Consider the following 22,869-nt stretch of genomic DNA (forward strand, 5'->3'; position numbering starts at 1 on the left):
CTCTGCCCACCCCTCTTCAACCTTTCCCCAAGGTCCCCATGCTTCCAATTTTCTCAGGAAATCTTGTCCTTTTCTACTTACCAAGTAGATTAGACCTATTTAAGTCTCTCTTAGCGTCCTCATTGTTGTCTAAGTTCTCTGGGATTGTGATTTGTAGGTCGGTTTTTATGCTTTGTGTTTAAAATCTACTTATGAGTGAGTAATGTGATAATTATCTGTGTCTGGGTTACCTCACTCAAAATAATGTTTTCTAACTTCATCCATTTTCCTGCAAAATTCAAGATGTCATTATTTTTTCTGCTGTGTAGTACTCCATTGTGTAAATGAAGAACATTTTCCTTATCCATTCTTCAGTAGAGGGGCATTTAGGTTGTTACCAGGTTCTGGCTATGACAAACAATGCTGCTATGAACATAGTTGAGCACATGTCCTTGTGGCACGATTGAGTATCATTTGGATATATACCCAAAGTTGTATTACTGAGTCTTGAGGAAGGTTGTTTCCTAATCTTACAAAACTTGGGTTCCAGAGATGGCACAACCAACAGTGGATAGGCCCTCACACACTGCCATTAACCAAGAAACTGTCCCCCCATTGTACCCACAGACCACTCAGAATCAATAACTCACTTGAGATCTCTTCCTACGTGTGTAAAGTTCACAATTAAAGCTGACTATGATAAATATATATCCACAGTATATTATGTTTTATTTCCTATCTTAAGTATTTGAATATCCATGTAATTTAACATTTTTCCTGTTGCAAGAGATAACTTAATTAACATTATCAAATATGGTCTGAAGTGGATAGGCAGAAAGCAAAAGAAGGTCTACTTCATAAGGCAGGAGTGTGAACCAAGACCTGAAGGTTATTGTTATTCTTCAACAGCATGCCTCCAAAATGTCTAAGCATAAAATCCATTCAAGAAACTGCCTGATCATCAGGTACAACAGGCAATATTTCTTGTCATATTTTCCATTCTTACAGTTTTAGACTATATTATCTATCTGTCTGTCTGTCTGTCTGTCTGTCTGTCCGTCCGTCCGTCACTCCGTCCGTCACTCCGTCCGTCACTCCGTCCGTCACTCCGTCCGTCCGTCCGTCCGTCCGTCCGTCCGTCCGTCCATCCATCCATCCATCCATCCATCCATCCATCCATCCATCCATCTATCTATCTATCTATCTATCTATCTATCTATCTATCTATCTATCTATCTATCTATCTATCATCTATCTATCTATATTCACAAGAAATTGACTTAAATATATTTGTTATTCCTTTTCTTAGATTCCATTTGAAGTAACTCAAGATCTCAGTAAAATATTTATGGACTCCCAAACTACTTCTGTGAGCAGATCAAGGGTCTTACTCTCTAGCCCCTCAGGAACAACCTTGTCTTTGTTTTGATAGTATGTTAAATAACTTATTATTTCTACAACATTTTTGACTAACGTTACATATTGGCTCATTAACTTTAAATATTGATTTATATTTTAATTATGTGTGTCTGTGTGGTTGAAATTACCTGGAGTAAAACAGAAGGAGACATAAGGTCCTCTGATCTGGAGTTAGAGGCAGTCATGAGTCAATGATATGGGTGTAGGAACCAAAATGTTTTTCTATGCCAGAACAGTATGTACTCTTCCAATAAACTATATTTCTAGTCCCTCATTACTGACTCTTAATTATTAAAACTGATTTTTATCCATATGAATATGATGTAGTTTCTGATGTATCAAAAGTTAGATTCTAATGGAATTAAAGCAACATGGCTCAATTAATTGATATAAGTAGCATTATTAATAAAATCCCAGAGATTGATATTGCAGTTCAACTGAAGGTCATAAAAGCAAAACAGCCAGCCACTAGCTCTTACATCTACCACAGTCCAGAATGGCGATCCTACCTCCAGGAATCCTCAGACTGAGACTGTCTTTGAAAGCTGGAGTTTAAAGGTGTGTGTCACCATTGCTTGGTCTGTTAGGCTGATTAGTGTGGCTGTTTTACTTTTTAATCTTCAGGCAAGCTTTATTTATTAAAATGAAAATGAAATATCACTAAAGATATATGCCTGATCACTTATTGGTAAATTTATGTTATTTTCCTACAGTTATATGAAGTATTCCCTGTATGAAAAAACAGAAGCATGGACCCATACCTTGTTGAAATAAAGACTATAAGGCAAATAAATATGATCCTCATTCTGCATTCAAAGTAGTATGATAAATACACTAGTACAATACATACTTTTTTTTGCTAGAAGGATTCTTTAAAAGTAGTTATTATCCTACATAAAAGCTAATAGTTCCTCGCACTTTCGTATTAATACAAAATAGAAATGACTAATATAACATAAATCACACCCAGTTAAAAAGCTGATATATATGTATATGTGTACATATGTGCATATATATATATATATATATATATATATATATATAAACTTGTTTTATTCTGTAGGATATATTAACAACAAAGAAAACAGTGAGAGTTTATTCACATAGTGTTTCACAAACTTTAAAGGGTAGATATATTTTATTTGTAGGTTCTAGTTTCTTCCTGTTTCTATAATAAAACATGATAAACAAAATCAACTCAAGAGAGCAAATTATTCATTTCATCTTCCAGGTCCTAGTTTGTCACTAAAGGAAGTCAGGGCAGGAACTCAAAAAGGAATGAGAAGCAGAAATCATAGAGGAACAATCCTTAGTGAGTGCTTGAAGGCTGATGCTTAGCTACCTTTCTTATATATTTCATGGTGACCCACCCAAAGACTGGTGCCACTCATAGTGGGCTGAGTTCTTCCTACAATAATTCATAAGCAAGATCAGTTTTTATCTAGGGATTGTTCAGCTGAGGTTCTAGGCTCTACTCCCAAAAGGCTATAGACTGCATAAAACTAGCTATTAGAATTAACCAGGATATAGAGCATTTATTGAAAATGCAGATCCTGTTTCAATATATCTGATTTACAACTGAAGAGCGAATTTTCTAGCACCTAGGTGAGACTTTATTACCCACAGGCTATATTTTGTCTAACAATAAATTATTGGACAAATTTTATTTGCAAGTCAAAAATCTTAGCATCATCTTAGGCAGATTTATAAAATGTGGATGTCAGAAACATACAGAACATTCTTAAAGACATGTGAAGATAAGAGTATCAAAATATAGTGGGCTTTTTTTGTATGGTTGGGTTTTGAATCTTCATCAAAAGGACTGGCTGACACTTGGAGAAAGTATACTGTCTGTTATAGTCATATATCTACATAAAATCTGCAGCTTCCCTGGTTCCCAGCAGGTGTGCTCTCATTAGCACTTGTGATTTAAAAAGCCTGACTTTCTCTCAGTAAGATGCAGTTTTATTAATATATGTTATATTATATGCCTCTCATTTTACAATGTTACAACGTGGAATTGAATCAATAGCTCCTGCTCTAGGACATGCTTACTTCATAAACACTGACAAACAGAGCTGTGCATCTTACTGGCATCTTTTGCATAATTCTAGGAGGGTAAACATTAACAACAATGACTTAAGAGTAAATGAAAATAATAACTTTGCTTAAATGGCAAGTTAATAGATGATTGAGGCAGCAGGAAATAAGAGTTGTGGAAGTAGTTGTTTGCTAGCTGGGGTTAACTATGACTGTTGGTAGTTTTACAGAAACAAATGTGGAGATTTAGGACTCTATCTTTTAGGATATATTTTCTGTAATATCTGTTTTTTTTTCTCTTTATGCTTGTGATTTAAATGAGAACGATCCCCCATGGCTTTCTGGATTTGAACACTTGGCACCCAGCTGGTGGTTCTGTTCATGGAGGGCATGGAAACGGGGTACTGGAGCCTTGCTGGAGGAAGTATGTCATTGGAGAAGGTCTCTGAGGGTTTATAGCCTCATCCTGATTTCTGTTTCTTCTTTTGGCTTCATGAGTGCAGATGACATATGATTTCTATGCTTCCTGCTTCTACTGCTATGCTATGCCTTCTTTGCCATTATGAAACTCTCTCTAGAATTATAAAACAAAATAAAATATTTTCTTCCATAACTTTCTATTTATCAGATTCTCTTATCAGAGCAACAGAAAGTAACTAAAAGAGAAATAGATTGTGATGCTAAATGATAAACAAGTTTTCTAAGTAAAAATATTTTTTTAAAAAAGCCAGCACAGGAAGAGTGTAGCCAACAGTCCCAACCTTGGAGGCAGAAAACCTGTTAAGAGCTGATGGATGCTGAGGGTAAGGGAGTTACATGTAACATGAGGTCCAGCTTGTTGGGGTTTCTGTCCCTCCCAGGACCCTATAGCTGGCAAGCCCCAAAGAAAATCACACAGAGATCTCCATAAGTTATAAAACTGATTGGCCCATTAGCTCAGTCTTTTTATTTGCTTTTGTATATTAACCCATATTCTTATCTATGTTAGCCACATGGCTGGGTACCTTTTAGCAGGGAAGGTTACATCTTGCTTTTTGGTGGTCTGGGAAGGAATATGATGGGAGCTTCCTACTTCCCAGAATACTCCTATTCTTATTGCCCTGCCTCTACTTCCTATCTGGTTGACCCACCTATACTTCCTGCCTGGCCAATCAGCATTTATTAGAGACAGAGGGATCTCTGTGAGTTCAAGGGCAGACTGTTCTACAGAGTTATTCTAGGACAGAGATATACAGAGAACCTGTCTCAAAAAGTAAAAATAAAAGAAAGAGAGGTTAAAATAAAGCCACATAAATATGAAAAATACACAGAGAATCTTGATACTGTATGCTATTATGATCTCTTTGAATTGTTTGACTGCTGAGGAAGGAGCAACAGCTGCTAAAAGATATTTGCTTATAAATGCTGCTGAATTAATCCAAGATAGGTAATTTGAAAATATCTTGGCTTCAAAATTGAAGTCAAAACATATGTTATTTTGGAGAAGAGGATTTGCTTTTGTTTTCCACAGAAAATGAGAGGTGTGGATTCATTGTGAGATAAGAAAAATTCAGTTTGATCAAGGAAGACCACCTGAGAAATCTCCAGTAGGAACAGATGGCCTGGATGTCTGAGTTCTACATCCAGAACAGAATCAAAACTACTGCCTGAGATGATCAAGACTCACAGGATACTCCAGTTAGGATTTGATTATAACTCTAAATTTTCTTTAGGTCCCCATAAGATTATCAGTGCCCCCAACCAACAGGAAGTAGACTAGAAAACTATGCCCACATTCCCCAAAAAAATGGACTATGGATATTTTTCTTTGTTAAAAAAAGAGGGGGAATTCCATAAGTACATACACCAACATCACACTGATCATAGCTGACAAAACCTCTAGGCGATGAAATTTCCAGATCTTACTGGGTTTTGAATCTCAAAAAAAAAAAAAAAAAAGAGGGGGAAGTAGTGTGGGAGAATTGTTTGTATTCTGTCAATCATGTTTTAAATAAATTATGATTAGCCAGGCAAGAAGTATAGGTGGGTCAACCAGACAAGAAGTAGAGGTGGGGCAATGAGAACAGGAGTATTCTGGGAAGCAGGAAGCTCCCCTCATTTTCCTGCCCAGAACACCGAGAAGCAAGATGTAATCTGCCTGGCTGAGAAAGGTACCAAACCACGTGGCTAACATAGATAAGAATAATGGGTTAATATGAGCTACAAGAGCTAATAAGTAGCCTGAACTAATGGGCCAATCAGTTTTATAACTTATGGAGATATCTGTGATTTTTTGGAGGACCTGGCAGGAGGACAGAAACCTCGACAACCAGGCCCTCATGTTACCGTTACTCTCTTCTGGGAATGTAGCTTCTGACAGATTACCTATGGTAGACTGGGTTCAAACTTGAATTGGGGGTTTTTAATAAAAAAAATAATGAAGTTGAGAGAGAGTTGAGGAAGGCAGAGGTCCTAGGGTATTTGGAGTGAGTTAGTGGTGGATGGATAGGGTAAAATACCCTGTACAAATATGAAATTTCTAAAGAGTAAATAAATTATTTTCAAAAATGACAAGAGTGAGATCAAATTTTTTACTTTCTGATATCTATGGAGTAAAAACAATGCCTTTCCAAATTCAAAGTATTAGTAGAGCATCAACTGAGCAGAATTAGGAAAGGTGTAGAGAAGAGCTCTTAGAGAAGTCACAAGATATCTCTCAACATGCCACTATTTCAATACAAGCAGCTGAGAGAGGACTCTTGGTTCTAGCCAGGGATCAGCACAGGAATGAAAAATGGGGCAACATCCTACTCAGATTTTATGACAGAATTTGCTAAATGAAAGCAATATCAGGATCAAATTAGTAACTAATCCAATACCCAAGAAATGATCATTGCATAGTTTTATCTATCTTCTGAAAGCTCTTAAAAATAAATTTGTGGTGTGGTTTTGTTTGTGTACATGTGCATATGTACACATGTATGTGAATTTGTCTGTACCTATGTCTATGTGTGTGCACGCATGTGCGTGCATGTGTGTGTGTGTGTGTGTGTGTGAGAGAGAGAGAGAGAGTGAGAGAGAGAGAGAGAGAGAGAGAGAGAGAGAGAGAGAGAGAGAGAGAGAGAGAGTTCAATATTTCCTATTCCTTGATGAAATACTTAGACTTTGCTTTTGTAGGTCCATGTGCTGCTGGAACTTGAGCTCTTCTCTGATTGCAGTTTGGGTTATTGGCTCTCGTGCTGCTTTTCTTTCATGCTTGGATATTTTTGATTGAATAGTTGTTGCTTTGTAGGGACGATTTCTAGAAAACTGCAGTCTACACTGCAGGTTCAGTTGAAGAGAAGGAAGAACAATAATATAAGTAAAAGGGACAAGACCATGAGGGGGATATCCACTGAAATAGCTGACCTGAGCTAATGGGAGCTCACTGACTCTGGACTGACAGTAGGGCACCAGCATAGGACCAAATTAGGCCTTCTGAATGTGGGTGACTGTAGTATGGCTGGGGCAGTCTGTGGAGCCACTGGAAGTGCGACCAGGATTTATTCCTACTGTTTGAACTGTCTTTTTGGATCCCATTCTCTTTGGAGGAATACCTTGCTCAGCCTAGATATAATGGGGAGGGCCTTGCTATTGTCTCAAAACAGTGTGCTAGACTTCGCTGACTTCCCACGGGGAAACCTTATGCTGTCTGAGGAGTGGATGGGGAGTGGGGTGGGGTTGGGGGGGGGCAAGTGGAGGTAGTAGGAGGGGCATGCGTTTGAACTAAGATTGGTATGTAAGCTTTCAATTAAATATTAATAATAGAAGAATACCTGATGCAGTCCAAGATGACTCAGTAAGGCAGGGAGTTGGGGGTGGGCAGTCGGCTTAGCCTTCTTAAGATGAGCAAAGGTTATCGAAAAACCCAGTATACTTAGAGAGTCTTCTTTAGCTTGCATTGTAAATAATTCTGAACAAAGATTTAGAATTAGGCTATAGGACTGAGTTCAATTTCCAGTGTTTGCTCTTGCTCTATCTGAATGACTCACTATAAAGGTTGTCAGCTTCCAGGGAAAAAAGGTCATTCTCTGAAGCAATCCACGGGGTGATCCGGCCCTCACCCCAAGGGGGTGTTCATGGTAAAACATCAACACATTATAAGCAGTGAATTGTATCTTCAGTTAGAAATAAAATCCACATGCCCCTTGACTATGCAGTCGAGATATCTACAGAGCTGTTGGTCCTGGGCTCAATCATGACTGAATTATCAACTCTGAGAAGCTGTAAGATAAAACATGCTCATTTTCACAAACCTGATACGTGATATATTGAGCTTAATATAGGGTGGCTACCTGCTTCAGTCTTCTCTATCCTACCTTATGTGGTTTGTTGCTCCTCTTCTTGCTAAAGCCTTAACCCTCATCTGACCTCTTGCTAAACCTCAAACCCTGTTGGGAAGAGAATCCATAACTTTCTTCACTTTCTTAAGCACCCAAAGCATCCTTTTCTTCTCCCATCTGTCTGCCTTTTATATTATTGCTAACACACGTGATGCAGGCCTTCTTTTTTTGCCTGTGAGTTCCATACCCTTCTCCTTTTTCCACAAATTGGGTGTGTGTGTACACTTTTAAAAACTATTTTCTAAGAATGCCTCCATCTGATATTTTTAATTTGGGGGACAAATAATATGAACTTGATACATTGAGATTGATTTATAAATGATTTTATTTTGCTCAAGCAACTGCATTAAAAGTATTTGAAAAAGTAAATTCTGGAGATGACCATCCTGTGCCTTATGAATTGAGGAAAAGAATTCTTCACGTAAGTATACATTTCAGTTAATAATTTAATCACCTCAGATCTCCTCTAAGAGGCCTCTTCTTAAAGCTAATTCAACATTATGAAATGACTCATTTGTACTCAAGACTATCTCAGGTCATTACCAGAAATAATTCATCAAGTGTTCACATTAATGTCTTCATTAATTAATCACACATTAATGGAGCTTACATTGTGTCTCTGTATTGTTTTAATACATTAGAGCTGTTATAAAAATGCTTTACACTGTGTATAAACTATAAACACTTATTTCCCAAAGTTTTGAGGGCTAGAATGTCGACAATTAAGGAATGAATGGATTTGGTGTCTGATTAATGTCCAGTTCTTGGATATAAGCCTACACATCACTGTGTCTTCATGTGGAGAAAACGGATGCTTCGTCTGTATGTGATCTTTTCTGTGTTTGGTTAATGTGTGTAGGCTGTTCTCAAACTCACCATGTAGCTGATGATAACTTCAAACTTTGATCTTCTTTTCTTCACTTCCTGATTTTTTTGGACTGGGTTATAAGATTACACTACTATCTTGTTTATTTTTATATGTGTGAGTATGGAGATAGGTACTTGTGTTTGTGTGATATGTGTATCTGTGTTTCCCTCTCTGTGTGTATACTTCATATGTGTGAATAATCATGAAAGCTATAAAAGAATGCATTGAATTCCATTAATCTGGAATTACAGGTGGTTTTGAGTAGGTCAGTGTAGGTGTTATGAACTGAACTCTGATCCGTAACAAGAACAACAAGCACTCTTAACTCTCAGCTATTTAACTCTTAGATGTCATTATGATAAGTCCCAATAAAAAAAAAAACTACATCTATGTTTAAATGACTTTCTATCCTTTATAAGTAATGGTCAATGTATATACAAGGTATATATAAAATATATAAAGATTTTCACCATGAATTTAGCTAAATGGACTTAAGAGTATAATAAATTTATTTATCTGTTGCCATAAACCGACTAGCAATATACATGGCAAGCCTTGTGAAATATTCGAAACTAAAGATTCCTTATAGTCATGACAAAAGTTTTAACTATTATTATCTATTACTAGAAATACCTTTTTCCACAATGGTGTAGCAATTTGCAAATACTCCATTTAATACTTTGTTCATGAATACAAGGCTCTCAGAGGGGAATCTTTCTTTTATTTTTTTCATTTGTTTATTTAGATTGATTTATGTGTGTGTGTGAGTGAGCGCACGTGTGCTGTTATCTGTGAAGGTCAGAAGATGGCATTAGATCACTGGAACTGTGGCTGCACATAGTTGTGAACCACCCATGGTGGGTGCTAGGAACCAAGTTGGAACTCTTAAGGATCAGCAAGAAAGAATCTTGATTGTTGAGCCTTTATCCCTGCTAAGAAGCTTGAGTTTGTCCCGAAAAATTCATACCTTCAAAGTTAGCCATGGGCCAATATGATCTACTGTTCTAGAAGACAGGAAAGAGAAGATATTTTAGTTTGTGTTCTACTTTCTATCACACAAAATTACTTCAAGGACGCATTTGATCTAAATCAAACCTTTATTTAATTCATTGCACCGACAATTCTGTTTAGAATGACCTTTTCCCTATAGCTTGAACTTCAGTATAAGTGGGATCCAGAAAGATGGATAAAAGCCTAGCCCTGGAGCCAAATTGCTGATAAGTCTCAAGAAATTAGATTGTGCTCTCAAGCTTTTGTCAATATCACCAAGTAATTATTTTCTACCAGATAATGAACCAATCAAACAATATAGATAAAATAAAGGAATAAAGGTCTTTCCTTTCTGTTGAGACCTGAGCTTTCAGATGTTTGAGAATTACTTGTGATAAAACTGCATAAAACTAAAATCTGATGGGAGGAGCAAGAATTAGGATGTATATGACTAAAATGCCACAGAGTATGTATAATTGCAACCCAAACGTTAGGTAGACTGAGACAGAAGAATCATGACATCCAGGCCTGCCTGGTTTATATAAGACCCTTTCCTCCAAAACACCACGAAATTAGGCAAGCAAATCAGGCAAACAAACAAACAAAAAATAAACACATTCAGGTTTGAGAATGCTTTCTAAATTTCAACATCTCAGAACTGTCCAGATTTTGATACTTAAAAAAACTATGTGTTTTTGGATACTCATCCTGTCCAAATTACTAGTTTGCCTTGAGAATGGTTTTGATTATTGGATCCCTAAAATAAACTCTAAGAGGTCTAAAAACTAGTAGAGTATAAGTTGGCAAAGTTGCCCCAATAATGATACTTTTCAATAATATTTTAGATAGTCCTTAAATAATAAGGTATAAAAAATCAATTTGTATTTGTTAAGACATAGTCAAAAAAGGATAATGAACTACCAGTAAGGTACATTACCAGTATATATGTTGAGATTGCTTAAATAAGAGATGTGCTCCACAGGCTCATGTATTTGAATTTTGGGGGATGTTATGGCATCTGAAAGACATGAAGATTGTTGGAGAAAGTTCTTCATGGGTGTGGCTTTTAGAGTTTATAGATTTCACCCGCTTCAAATTATTTCTCTCTAATTAATATTTGCTGTTGAAGATGATGTGATCTCTAGTCTCTGTTTTTGTCTGTCTGCTGCCATGCTTCTATAATCATTGTGAACTGTTCCTCTCAAACCATTAACCAAAAATAATCCTTTTATTCCATACATTGCTTTGGTCATTGTCTTAATTATGGTTTCCTATTCCTTGATGAAATACTTAGACTTTGCTTTTGTAGGTCCATGAGCTGCAGGAACTTGAGCTCTTCTCTGATTGCAGTTTGGGTTATTGGCTCTCATACTGCTTTTCTTTTATGCTTGGATATTTTTGATTGAATAGTTGTTGCTTTGTAGGGACAATTTCTAGAAAACTGCAGTCTACACTGCAGGTTCAGTTGAAAAGAGGAACAAACAATAATATAATAAAGGAGACAAGACCATGAGGGGGATACCCACTGAAATATCTGAGAGAAGACAACGTGATGACTGCAATTCTTATAAAATAAAATATATAATCAGAGTGGCTCACTTACAATTCAGAACTTCAGTCCATTATCATCATGATAGGTACATGCCTGAGGACACGCAGGCAGACATGGTGCTAGTTCAATAGTTGAGAGTCCTACATCTTTCAGGCAACAGGAAATGGTCCAAGACACTGGATAGTATGCTGAGCATAGGAAACCCCAAAGTCTGCCTCCACAGTGACTTGCCATACCCACTCCAACATACCACACCTTTTAATAGTGCTACTCTCTGTGAGCTTATGGAGGCCAATTCAAACTGCCAGAGTCACGGTGTTTAATCACATCAATAAAAAGTAGCTGATACGTCTTTTAATCATGAAGCTTCCTCTACTGATGGCATTGGATCCCTGGCATTTTCTTTGGTACAAGATGTTGTATTATTCACTGCTAAATCCTGTAAGTGTAATTAGTAGTTACTTTGCTTTCATTTGGGCATGGTATTCTGGAAAGTTGTTTAATTCATGGACATCTTCACTGGAATATATTTACTAAGTTGAGATATAAAAATGTATAACTCAGAGATGTAGACCATTGGGTTGTAACTACTGGATGCAGATGTAGAGGGATTTCCTTTGAGGGGATCTGAGTATAATCATCATATGAGAACAATGTATGTAGATATATTGACTAGACAGAAGGGCTGCCTATGGGAATTCTCACTTTATGTAGATATTGTTACTCGTTAAGATAATTTCTACCTAGAAATACAGTGTGCACTATTTCTTCTTTTAACAGAATGTTGCTCAATGATAAATATGTTAATACCATATGAATATATTATGTGTAATGGTCAGGCAGTATATAAAGCATGAACTTAGATGCAAGGCATACAGTAGATACCTTGAGATATCATACCATGGATTGCAAAGCAGTTGTCTGAGAACGGTAAGGATAGGACAACTATAAATGTATCTTTGTTGTTTCTAAGTCCTGCTCATAATCCACCAAATAAATAAAATAAAGTCTCCAAACCATTAAGATAAGATGCCGGGATCCACTTACTCTACTTAGTCTGACCCCAACATTTCTATACCAGAAGCACACTGTGAGATCATATCTAAATATTTATTCCTTTTCATTAGAAATGCCTTTTATTCCATTATCTCTGGTTTTTGCAGTTTTTTTTTCTTTTCGAGATATTTTTCTCTTTAGCTTTGGAACCTGTCCTGGAACTAGCTCTTAGAGACAAGGTTGGTCTCAAACTCACAGAGATCCACCTGCCTCTGCTTCCCAAGAGCTGGGATTAAAGGCGTGCGCCACCACTGCCCATCTGGTTTTTGCATTTTTGACAAATGAAAGAATATATATATATATATATATATATATATATATGTGTGTGTGTGTGTGTGTGTGTGTGTGTGTGTGTGTGTGTGTGTGTATGTATGTATATTTGCTTATACAAATAGAGAAAGATTGTGTGTATGTATGTGCCTAGATAAAGGAGTAGATTCAAAATAACAGAAAGCACACCATTAAAAAATGTAGTGGTATTTTCTTTGTGTTTTAACAAATAAAGTTTTTCTGAAGATCAGAGTAGAGAGCTAAGCCACTAGAGGCCAGGGAGTTGTGGCACAGACCTTTAATCCTAAAACTCAGGAGACAAAGGTAGTGGGATCTCTGTTAGTTCAAGATTACCCTGGGCTACACAAGATTGAATCTATCTAAAAGAGAAACAGCTCACACAAAGGTGATTCCTGTACTTGGGCTCACACGACTTTAATCCCAGCACTGAATTTTTGTGGAGACAGTTGTAGTCTGAGGTTTGGTGAAGAGATGGAATCTGAAGATGCAGTCTGAGGATAGCATCACCTCTTTGGTATGAGCATTGGTAGAGGTTAAAGCACTCTCTAGTGGCTGGCTTCTCTGCTTCTCTGATCTTCAGCATCAACCCTTATATCTGACTCTGGGTTTTTTTTTAAGACCAACAAGAATTTGTGGTACAAAAGAGATATATCCATTCTTTTGTTTATAACATCATTGTTTATAAAAGGTAAATTAGGAAAAAAACTTTCACACATGAATAAATGGAGAAACAAGGAGGAAAGAATGTGTGTGTGTGTGTGTATATATATATATATATATATATATATATATATATATATATATATATATATATATATATATATAAAATCAACATATTCTTCAATGACGAAAATGCAATTTTCCTATTTATTAAAATATGCATGATGGTTGAGGCTATAGTGCTCACTGAGTTAATCTAATCATGAGATAAACAATATATAATTCTCACTTCTATATGTGTAAAAAACTTAAGAGTATTCAAAATCAGAATTGGGGAAGCAAAATGTGGCTGCTGGCATATGGGAAAGTAGGAATAGAGAGATTTTATTAAATGGGCAAGAAATTCAAATTTTGAAACATGTGAAGAACTTTCAAGACAAAGGTTTGTGAAGGATTAAAACATGAATAGCATATTTCATATTACTAGATTGTATAATTAAAATCTACAGTGAATGTTATACTATATGTATTTTGTCACAAGAAAAACAAAACAAAATAATGACAATCATTAAAGGTATTAATAGGAGAAGAAAACCTGATGTTGTCCCAGCTCAGGAAAAGCCCAATGAGACAAATGGACAAGACTTAATGAATTTGTTAACTCTTAATAAGGGGATATGAAGTAAATCTGTTTCCCCTTCACTATGGATTTAGGTCACTTTGATGGGCTTAATAAGGATCCATCAAACACTCAATAAAACTGAGTTTTAATATTACCACATAAAAAGATAAATGTACTCTTGGAATAACATAATATGTCCTCACATCAAATAGAAATTTGTCATTCCATGTCAAATTCATGGTTGGACTGAGGTTTATTACCTGAAATGTAACAAAAGAAAATGAATCACTGGCACTCCCAATCACTCAGTACTTACCTCACACATGCAAAACTAACTTCTAGTCCAATTGGTTTTTCCATGTATGTACATGGGTATAGGAAGAGCACAGACAACCTACATGTGTTAAAAATCATTAGTAAAATGACTCCCCTCCATTTTTCAGCCATCAGTTACCAAAAGCTCCTTTGTTAGGGATGGAGGCCACATGAGTGCGTCTGTGTATGAATGCATAAAGTGTTAGGTCCATGTCATGTCCAGAAGAGAATATATTCATACACTCCTCTTTCTGCCTCTTATATTCTTTTTGCATTCTCTTCTTCTGTTTCCTGAACTTTAATAAAGGGTTTATGTTGCTGTCTCTTTTAGGGCTAAGTAGTCAACAATCCTTTAAAAATTTGTCCATGCAAGAGGGTTAAAAGAAAGGGGAGAATGGAGAGGAGTAGTGAAAATGTATAACTCAATAAAAACAATAAAAAAAGAACTTAACTATTTATGAGACACTGCAAAAAGAAATTTTTCTAGCCAGGATATAGGATAGGTTTACAAAAAAAATTCAACCACAGAAATTACTAGTCAAGGGTGATCATTCTCAAACTCTTAATGATTTTCAAAATTTGCTGGAGACTATTAATTAGCTACAGCCCACAATTGGATTGACAACTAAAGGACACGTAATTCATTTTAAACCTTTCAAGGCTATAATGACTTAAATAATCCATAAAAATTATCAGATGATGCTGAAAAAGAATTGGTTTTGGTATAATAGAAATTACTGGATGCATAGTGAATCATTTGGATTCAGAGCTTGATTGTATCCTGGTCTTCATTCTACACATTCTTCTAGAGGAATTCTTGTGAAGAGAGAAGATAATATCTTAGAGTGGATATTTTTGCCCCACCAACAGAATAAAAAACAAAGACCTATGTAGAAAATGTTTCTGAATTAATTCTGAAAGGAACATTGAGACTTCTTCAAATAACAGGAATAAACCCAACAGAAATTGTCATACCTTTTACTACTAATGTGGAAATTGCCTTATTATGAGCAGAAAATGAATATTGGCAAAGAGTTTGCAGTAATTTCCTGGGAAAGATTAGCAACAATTATCCCAAAAGCAAAAGACTTCAGTTTATAAGGAGAACTTATTGGATTCTTCTTCACATTGTAAAAGGAACACCAATTTCTGGAGACCCTTCATTTTATACTGATGCAAATAAATGAGAAAATGAAATTTTTGAGGAAATCTAAGCAAAGTGTCCCAAAGCCTTTATGATTCTATTCTATGCTCATGGTATTATTGGATGTTTCAGAACCTCCTAAAATAATAACCATCAATATGCAGGAAGTACTCTTTTACACTGAAACAGCTGAACTTATTCCAGATGATTAAGAATTAACTTTATTATTTATTCAATTACTAGCAAAAATCAGGAATAGAAATCACCCCTTGTAGGGAAAGAGACAAGATCACCTGACAAAACTGGGAGCATAGGGGTGGTGGAGTAAAGAGGGCAGAAGGGAAAGACTAAGGGAGAAGAGGAGGGGGAAGGAGAATTTGAGGAAATGGGGCAGTCAAGATGGAGGAAGGTCAGAGATGAGAGAAAGAAAAGAGATATTTTGGTTGAGAGAGACATTGTGGGACTAGCAAGAAACCTGGCACTAGAGAATTTCCCAGGAATCCACAAAAATGACCCCAGGCAGACTGCGGGGCCACTGGCAGTGGTGCCAGGATACATCCCTTCTGTGTGTACTGGCTTTTTTGGTACCTATTCTCTTTGGATGGATATTTCCCTCTCTGTCCTTTTCTCATATTGACCATCCTGTTCCCTCATGTTCTCCTTCTCCCTTTCTCAGGAGATCCCCAGAGATAACTTGCACAATGATTTACTAACTTTAAAAGTTTTTAAATGCTAATGTTGGAGGGAAAACAACTGTGTAAAGACATTTGGTTGTAGAAAAAACTGCTGAATTAATTGGCCTGTATACTTTAAAGATATGTAGACCTCAAAATGGAAAACAGGATAGGTTTTAAATTAAGGAAGGGGCTTTGCTTTTGTTTCCACAGGAGAAGAAAAGTTAAAATGGATGAAGACTAGATTCAAACAGGAGAGACTTTTTGATTCAGAGAGACATTAGTTCATCAACCTGCATGGCCATTCAATCTAAATTAAACTATGTGACCTTTCATTTGGTCACCTATAACCTGCCGAAGAGGCAAAATCCTCAAAATTAGGTATGGAGCAGAATTTATTTTTTGTCTTTCCAGAAGAATAAATGTCCAACTAAGGACTCTGACGATGGCTGAACAAATTAGAAATCTAAAGAAAAAGGACAAATCATAAAGAGAAAAGTTTCAAGAAAAATATTAAATTGGCCTAATGGCATAGCACATTTCCAACAGGGTAAAATTTCATAAATCTTGCCAAATGTTTGTTTCTGTCATTCTATACAGGCATGTAAAGCAAATGGTCATATAGAACACTAACTAATTCCATAAATAGGATTTATCTAGCTTTTTGTACATGATTTTGGGGTTGAGTCTACAGCTGGTAATCAGTAGTTAAATTTGTGTATTCCTGATGTATTTAAAAATTGTGATCCTTTAACTTCCCCAATATCTGCTGCATATGACATATGCTTAAATACTGAGAACAGGACTAATCTATGAGTATAAATCTATATACATAGGAGGCCAGTTTGACATGTTCATTTAGTAAAACAAAGCTGGAAACTTTCCTCCTAGGGATTGTGATATCTCTAACTATAGACTTTTGCAGAGACTAGACTATCAAGCACTTATTTTTTTCAATGGAGCCTTCCACAAATTCAGTCAGAAAGAGGTTTATTACTTCATTGACCATCATACCTCTATGGAAACAGTAGTCATATTTTTCCTGGTAGGCTATTATAGTATATAGTGTGATCTACAAGGGCAATTCCACTGAATTTTTTTTCTCCCTGATTGACTTGTATAATACCTTCTAGAACTATTAAATCTAGATTGCAGGGAAGAAATTAAATGTACCCTATATAATAGGATCTTAGCATTTAGTTGTTATATATAACCAAATCAGGAATGTCTGATGAATATAATCCATATCATTTTTTTTGTGCTCTTAAGTTTAACCTTCATAATTTAGAGAATGTATCTTGTCTTTGTGTTAGAATGATTAAGGATCTGAAGTCAAATGCATCTAAAATGGAAACAAGGAAGTTTGAAACATATGCTCTTTACAAACAATGAGAAGCAAAACACAACTGCAAACCTGAAAAGCAGTCTTTTTAAAATTATCCTTCAAATTTTTTCTCATTACTTATTTCCAGAACATATATTTAAATATAATGGGGCTAATAAATATTTACTCTGGTATAAGTTGGAAATGTAACATAATTCCAAAATTCAATCATGAATTCATACTTCTACAAAATGTAATAATCCATACAACTCAATATCAATCATAAGTGATTTTAGGATGTGATCAAAATTAATGAAAATAAGAAGTTTTACTGATAGGTTTTTTGAATATGGAAAATATAATGTTTACCAAAGAGTTTTAATTCTCTTTTAGATACACAAATATTTCTAAACCCATCAGTAATCTCTCTACTGTACTTAAAAGTTCATTAGCTTTTATTAACCACAAATTATAATTTTATTATAACTTTTCACTTCTGAGACAAGTGTCTTAGCTTCTGCTATTTTATGTAATGTTTTATGGCTGTAAAATGTAGAGATAAGATTAGGTGAGATATTGATTTTTTTCTCTACTTACTGAAATTTTAAATTAAGTCCTAGAGATAGATCATAAGAAGAATTCTCCCTCCAATAATTGGGCTTTATTTTTAGAAATAGAGCTTATAGAACATTATACAATTTAACCATCTGCAGTATGCATGATATCAAGAGTTAACCTTTTTATAAACTGTGCACAATGCATGACTATAATGGATTAAGGTACTGAAATCATTGTTGAGATTCCATCTATCAGTCTGCAAAGCAAGGCTGATGATGTGGGAACTTTGTGTAGAGGCAGAGTACGCATTAGAATTCTGTGACATCTTGGAAATATTGCTTTTCTCAGGTTCTGACAAAACACCTGACAAAATAAATAATTAAAGGAATGATGACGTGGGATGCCCCTCTGTATGCTGTGAATATGTTTTATTACCATCGGTTAGTAAGAAATTTGCTGTATCCTATGACATGGAAGAATATAGTTAGGTGGAAAAGCCAAACTGAATACTGGGAGAAATAAGGTGGAGTCAAAGGAGATAGATATACCATCTTTTAGAGAAAAAAGATTTGAGGTAACCAGTCACAAGCTTCATAGTAAAATACAACTAAAAGATACAGGATGATTTATGTTGTAAGAGCTAGTTAATAACAAGGCTAAGCTAATAGGCCAAACAGTTATTAATCAGTATTAAGCCTCTGAGAGGTTATTTTAAAAGTGCCTATGAAATTAGGTGAGATGAGAAATCTCCAGTTACAAATGGTGCCTGCTGTCTAGCACAGATACACATAGGAATTCAAAAAGCTATAAAAGGGTTCTTAATGCACAGAAGTAGAGCTGTACTGGGCTTCCTATTTTCTTATGCCAATCGTGGTACAGACATGTCTCCCAACAGCTGCCTCTGGGATGCAGCCAGCCACTAGCTACCATGAACTAAGTGGAGTGGTGGGTTTCTGCAGTGTTACACACGTCTCTAATCAGTTGTATGCTGTGTGATGTACTTAGCTTAGGCTCATACAGACAAAGTTTGTGGGCTAATTTCATGCTACCTGATGTCAGAATTAGGAGGTGAGGCTATGTGTGATGCCTGTTGCTTCCTCTACCATGTTGTAACGCTGACTAGGGCAGAACCAACAGCCAACGTGGTTGCTCTGGTTCTAGCCATACCTACATAACAGTTTAAAACAGTGATCAAAAAAGATCACAGCTGCACAATAAAGGTAGATTCAGACAAAGTCAAGAACTAAATAGGTCCCAGTATGTTTAAAATATGTACATAGGCTTAGGAGAGAGAAAAAAAATAGCATAAGTTATAAAAATATAATTTTAAAAAATAAAAATAAAGTCTTCAAAGAGACAGTAAAATAGTACAAAACTAATAAGCCATCTAGAAATGAAAAATATGTAGAGAATATAGATTATGTATACTGTTGTTTTCTTTGAAATTTTGACTGTTAATGACCTAACTTCAAGAGACATTTGATTGTGGGAACTGCTAAGCTAAACCAGCATAAAGGTGTCTTAACTTGAAAGTTTGAGTGTACTAATATGTTTCTTTGGTAAAGAGGTTCTACATTTGTTTTCACAGAAGGTTAGAAGCTCTGAATTTCTTTCAGGCTAATATGACTTAAGTAATAACACACATCCCCCCGCACCGAGAGGTTTCCATGGGAGTGATTGCTGTAGGAAATCCTACAGCCAGTAGTTTCCTGCCTACTAGGGCATGGACTTTATACTACTTATGCCAATGTAGAGCTTGTGTCAGACCTCTTGTGGGATTTGTTTTCTGTTCTCCATTCCAGCAGAGGATTCTGATTTGTGTGTCTACCTCTAAATAAATAACCTTCTATTATTCTCAATTCTGAGCTAGTGTGGGATTTTTTTTTAAGTGTCCTTCTTCAGTGATGGCCCAGTTGATCCAGCATCCAGAACAGTTTCAAGGCACCTGGCCAAGACTATGTAGCTTCACAGACTAATACAGTCAATATTTAACCACAATTCTAAAGTTTCCCCAAATCCCCATAAGATAACCAGCACCCCCAATCAGCAAGAAGTTTAGAAAACTATAACCAAATTCCCCAAATATTGCTACAAATGTTTGTTTTTATTAAAATAGGGTTGGTTATAAATGGTTAATGGACGTAGTCAATCTCTTTATTAAAAAAAGAAAAGATGATACGATATAGGAATGAGGAAATGGGGTATATTATTGAATCTTAGTCCTTAAATAAATAAACTGTTAATCTCAAAATTCTATATATTAGTATGGATTTTGTCTTATTGATACAAACTTAATGTCATTTTAGTTAACTATATGTATATTTCTTCTCTTATTAAGGCATTATGTTTATGCAGCTGATTTAAAAATGTATTGTACAATTAAGAAATATAATAATAGTCATCTATAATAGTCAAACTTATGCTAGTTAGGTTTTCTAGATATGCAGATATATTTTAAATAGATAATCTTCAAATACTTTGAAGGCCTTCAGAATATGACATTTAAAATGTCTTATTAACTTAGACTTTTCTCATCTATGAGATACGTCTGTTCCTGGAAACACAAATTACTTCAAGAATATGATGGGCATCAAAGAAATTACCTATGGAGTTTTCTTTCAATATGGCAAGGCTAGCCATTTGGGCAACAATCTGCTTTCTTTTCTGGACTGCTTGAAAATATACTGTATAAACTGGACATAGAAGTCCCACAGGAAAATGACTGCTGTACTGTGCAAAACAAGATGGAACAGTCATTAAGGTTTCCCATTTCATGGGAGAGTCTGCCAGACATTATGCAGGACACAAAGGAAAAAACTGACAAACTGGCAATATAGGTAGGACAATTTCAAATTTCCTGCTTCAATGAGAAGTCTGCCAGACACACTCTCAGCCTAGAATGAAGATGGATGCCCCAATATTACAAAAGAACTTTAGCTGACTGTCAAGGCAGCCATAAATCTCTGTCATTTCTAGAATTTTGGAAGTTCTTACAATGCACTTCCTATTTACTTAGGTAATATTATATTCTTCTGTGGTCTTTGATGGAGTTGAAGTATAGATAGTTATAAGTATGTTTTTTTAGTTATTATGAAAGACAAATTTGATATGAAACTTTAGACTCACAAAGATAAAATAAATAATAGAGTATTTAATTTTGTCAAATACAAATAAACAATGATGGAGGAAGGTCATTGGTTAAAATAAAAGAAGCTGCTTGGCTCTCATTGGTTAGGAGATAGGTGGGAGGAGTAAACAGAACAGAATGCCGGGAGGAAGAGGAAGTGAGGTCAGACTCCACAGCTCTCCTCTCCGGAGCAGAAGCAGGAGAGACGCCATGCTACCTGCTCCAGGGAAGACGCACGCTATGAAGCTCTGACCCAGGATGGACTTAGGCTAGAATCTTCCCGGTAAGACCGGTGCTCACAGATTGTTAGAGATGGGTTGATTGGAATATCAGAATTAGCCAGTAAGGGCTAGAGCTAAGGGCCAAGCAGTGTTTAAAAGAATACAGTTTCTGTGTAATTATTTCGGGGCATAAGCTAGCAGAGCCGGGCAGGCGGCTGGGGTGTTTGGGGACGCAGCCCCGCTGCCGCTCCATATTACTACAAAACAAAATATTATAACCCCAGTCTTGCTTAAAAACCATTTTGCTATATGCAGTTTTACTATGTCAAAATTAAAAACTTCATTTGTAATTTAACAGAAAATGGAAGATGATGTGGGATGCCCCTCTGTATGCTGTGAATATATTTTATTACTATTGATTAATAAAGAAGTGGTTTTGGTCTATGATTGGGCAGAATATAGCTAGGCGGGAAAGCCAAACTGAATACAGAGAGAAAGAAGTTGGAGTCAGAGGAGACACAGACAGTCACCAGAGAAGCAAGATGTGAGGTAACAAGCCATGAGCGTTGTAAAATATAAATTACTAGAAATGGGCTAATTTAAGTTGTAAGAACTAGCTAATATTAAGCCTGAGCTAATAGGCCAAGCAGTATATAATTAACATTAAGAAATTGAGTGGTTATTTTAGAAAAGGCTATGGGATCAGGTAGGATAAGAAACCTGCAAATAAAGAATGCTTTGTTTTCAGTCACTGTTTGGGGATGTATATTAATTACATGCATCCATAAAGATGAATACTGGTTGTGATGGTTTGAAGGAACATGACCCTCAAAGGTTCTAATGTTTCAATTTTTTTTTCCTAGTTGCTGTAACTATTTGGGAAGGATTAGGAGGTTTGGACTTTTGTTATGAAAAGTGTGTTACCAGCAAAGGGCTTAGAGGTTTCAAAAGACTCATGTCATGCCCAACCCTCCTCTACCTCATGGTTGTATGTGACCTCTCTACTGCTCCTGTTATGCATGCCTGAGTTCTGCCATGCTCACCTCTGAAACTTTAATTCAAAAATAAACACTTTATTTATCACTATTGCCTTGCTGTGTCTTGTTACAGCAGAAGAAAAGTAACTAAGACATGGGTTTGTCTTCTTCCTTTGGTATTTAGAATCTTGTTCCTTGGTCCATGGGTTGGTGTTATTGCATGCAGGGTAGGTCTTTCAAACTTAATTAATCAAATGTATAAAAAAAAACCCTTTAAAATATACTCAGAAATTTATTTCCAAGATGGACTTAAATGCTATCAAGTTGATTATCAGTATTAAGTATCACACTTAATTGACAACTGAAAATTGCTCCAAGCCCTATACTATCTAGATGATCTATTTGTCAAATAACGATTTATGATATCAAAAAGAAAATATACCAACTACCCATTTCTCCATTTTCTTCCTGGTGGGGAAAAATTATCCATCTACTGCAATTGAAAAATACTTGTTGAAATTGAACAAAACATGTCGTCCAGTATCTTACACCTCAAGGTAATATTTTCTTGAACAAATGTTATCAATAAATTGCAAAAGAGCTGATACCACAAGGAAGAGAGGAATTTGTTTGCCTAGGCTTGGGCCGTCCATCTTCTAATATGAGTAAAGAAGTTAATTCTGTAACATAT

Source organism: Microtus pennsylvanicus, chromosome 8 (genome assembly GCF_037038515.1).
Source record: "Microtus pennsylvanicus isolate mMicPen1 chromosome 8, mMicPen1.hap1, whole genome shotgun sequence".
Lineage (NCBI taxonomy): Eukaryota > Metazoa > Chordata > Mammalia > Rodentia > Cricetidae > Microtus > Microtus pennsylvanicus.